This window comes from Carassius gibelio, chromosome B23, assembly GCF_023724105.1.
Source record: "Carassius gibelio isolate Cgi1373 ecotype wild population from Czech Republic chromosome B23, carGib1.2-hapl.c, whole genome shotgun sequence".
In the NCBI taxonomy this organism is placed as follows: Eukaryota; Metazoa; Chordata; class Actinopteri; order Cypriniformes; family Cyprinidae; genus Carassius; species Carassius gibelio.
In genome coordinates, this window is record NC_068418.1 from 455,895 (window position 1) to 459,739 (window position 3,845).

Genomic DNA, 3,845 nt, shown 5'->3' on the forward strand with positions numbered 1-3,845 from the left:
ATTATTATAAGGTCAGGGCTCATTAATAATTGATGTGTGGTCAGTGATACGTGAGAAACACGAGAGATGAATCACCGCTCTGAGCAGGAGCGTGTGGAATGATGAGCTCAGAAAAAAACGAGTTTATTCTTGTTTTATAGCTATTAAAAATAAAGTATTGCAGCGATATCACACAATTCACCAATTAGAGCACACCAAGAGCTAAATTAAGATGTTTTTGAACTGTTTGTGTGAAAATGAAATATTCGCGGCTGCCTATCTGAAATCACTGCCTCCGATCAGCGCGCACAGTGTCACAAGTTCAAAACAAACGAATTTATTCTTGTTTAAGAGCTTTTCAAAATAAATTATTGCCATAAATGCACACAATACATCCATTATAACACTACACGAGCTAAATGCAGGTGTTTGTGACCCGTTTAAGTGTGCAAGACTATTTGAAAGCGCGACTGGCAGAATAACATTTCTCTCTTGAGCTGCAGGATTCTGCCTTTCGTCGTAAGAACGAACACATCACGGACAAGATTATTTCAAAATACATAATAGCTTGGCGAATATAAACGAAAACAGCCACGTGAACATAAACTGTTGAGAAATAAATCTGAAGTGGATCTACTGGATTTTAATATTAAGTGACCGCATATACCAGCTGCTTCTGTCTTCAATTTTAATCTATATAAAAAATTAAACTCATTCATCTTGGCTGCTTTTTTAATGTGTGTACGTATTTATTTATTATTTTGCTCTAACAAGACTTAATCTATATTTAATTAAATCAATTACATTTGATTTTACATTTGATTTGTCCATTTCTGCATCTAAACGCCTAAAAACCTAAAACATGCTCTATTATATTATTGTTAGCAATTTCTTTATCGTCCAATTTATTTGGTGTACACACTTTATTTTCATAATAAACTCGTTTGTTAGATTATACACAGTTATAGTGGTCTATAATAAATATTGACAGGTTTTATTCAAGCTGTTTAGAATGATTGCCATAGGCTAATTTTTAAAAATGTAAATCCCAAAAAAAAAAAAAAAAAAAAAAAAATGTAAATAAATAAAAACATTGGAAAAGAATAACTTGTACTTTTTTATACATTTTGTATAGTTTCATAGTTTATGCATTATAGTTATAAAAACAAACAAATTTAGCCACTCACATAGAAATCTTAGGCCTTATCCTTTTCTGACAGTTTTAGGGATTTTTAAAAATCCTAAAAAACCTTATTTGTGCTGCAAATAATAATTTCAAACTAATTTGATACTGACCTCTGACATCCTGTGACATGATATTTATTTGAATTTACATAATCTCATGGATGTAACAGTAAATCTGTTCAGCTCACAGATCAAGACTAAGCTGTAATGTAAGCAGAACTTTCACAAATGCTTTTAGGTCAATAAAATCATTACAAAACACTTACAAATCATTTAAGGGATTTGATAACACTGTAAAATAATGTCTAATTTGTTAACATTAGCAAATGCATTGATAACACTTTATAATAACTGCATTCATTAGTAAATAGTCAGTTCATGCTTCATAAAGCCTTGTCCCAATATTAATAGTCAGTAGTAAGCAGTTTATAAATACAGCTATAAATAGCTAATTTATTAAAAAGGAGAGTAAAGGGTCAGTTATCTTCCTATGAAAAATAAAAAAATAAAAATAAACAAACAACAACACAGATTGATACAGAACTCAGAAATGTTATTGTGGATTTATGATAAACTCAGCCTGTAAATGAATTCATTCTCCTCCAAGAAGACACAAGTAGTTCACACCAAACTTTTTTAACATGAAGCCATATACTGAAGATGTTAAATTGCGAATGGGTTTAGGATACCTTAAATGGTGTGGCCATAGAGATTTATTAAAGTAACATAAAAAATTACCATAGTTATTTTACTATATCTTTAAAATTTTTAATTCCAACTCTTCATAATTTTTTATATACCTAGAAGTCATCATTTGAAGGAAGCACAGTAAGTTTCATAGCTTTATCATTTTCAAGAGCCAGCATAAAATTAAAACTATCATAACATATAAATCAAGCTGGCAATTCTTAGTACCAATAATGGCCACCAGATGGCGCTATATGATCACTTTTGAATAATTATTGTAGAAACAAGTATGATTTAAATCATTTATAGAAATCTTTCAAAGAAAAATAATATGAATTTTATGTATTTTACTGATAAAATGACCCTCACTTAATTAGAACAACATGCTGAAGTATTGTGAACTGTATATTAAGAATAATTCTTTATAGGCTTTATGGACAGATAAGTTTTGAGTGACTCTTGAAGGATCAGCACCACATTCTCTTTTACCACTGTTTAAAGAATGTATCTTACAGTACAGGTGCGGATGAATTTTGAATAGCTTGAATGGTTTTGTCGTGGTGATTTTTTGAAATAACAGTAAAAAAGTAACCAGTAAATGTCTTTTATTTTTTTAAGTGCAGCTTCTAAACACTTCAAAAAAATTTACACATAGAAGACAAGTCATTCTGAGGAAATATGCATAGTTTCATGACTATACAACACTATATGGATGATAGAAAATTAAAAAACTATCATACATCTGATGTCACTCTGTCCCTCTGTCACTGTGGGTAATGTGTGTGTGTGTGTGTGTGCGTGTGTGTGTGTGTATGTGTGTGTGTGTGTGTGTGTTAAGTGAATTAGTTGTGAAACTATCAGGGAGCATTTAGTCTCCAGCGCCAACATTTTACAGAACTGCCACTTTCCTGGAGTCTCAGAATTACTCGGTGTAAGGTTCTGAGAGATCTAAGATTCCAAAAAATGATTTAATTAGAATACCATGAAGTATTGTGAAATACTATATATTAAGACTTTATATATAGGCTTTATGAATAGATTAGAGTGACTTGTGAAGGACCAGCACCACCTCCTCTTGTTCGATGGTTTGAGGAATATATCTTCCAGAATCCGGGATTAAGATTTAGGAGCTCATTTTTATTCCACCTCCTTTCCTGAAAGTTTGTCTTGCAGAATTGACTAAAAATTAATCTTCACATTAATTCCTAATTATTTTGCAATTATTTTTGTCAGTTCTTCTTGACCTGTTTTTTTTTTTTTCTTCTTCTTTTCTGACCTCATGACCCAGTCAGCATTTTTGTACAATGGTCAAGTCTTAACTTATCCATTTCTGTATTGCATTTGTGTTTGATATTTCTCATGGGTATTTCATAATTTTCGACTTTGAGTTAAAACAGTTTGAGTTAAAACTCTTTTTTAGCGCATTTCATCTGTAAAAGAAAACATGCCTAATAATTCTGCACATTAATATAAGGAGTTTTTCTCTTCCAGCTTTCCTGGACTATTGTATAGCACTCATAAATGATTAAATAAAAAATAATGGTAGTTATTAAGATTGATATGGTTTGGAATTGGTAAAATGTGCTTGGAAAAAAATCACAATAAAACAATGTTTTAATGTTTAAGTTTGGAATATTAACTGACATGAATGAATGCTATATAAATATTGTTCATGTTAACATAATGTTTATAAATGAAATCTTATTGTAAAGTGTTACTATATATATATATATATATATATATATATATATATATATATATATATTATATGTTAGGGCCGGGACTCGATTAAAAAAATTAATCTAATTAATTAGAGGCTTTGTAATTAATTAATCGAAATTAATCGCATTTTAATCGCATATAAATATTTGACCTGAGAACAGTGAGAAGTAATTATTTTTCACATGGATTTATAATATACCATTGAATAATGACTGAATACATAAGCTTAAGCAACAAAATATTGTTTATTTTTGTTCAACCAAGTGTAGCAG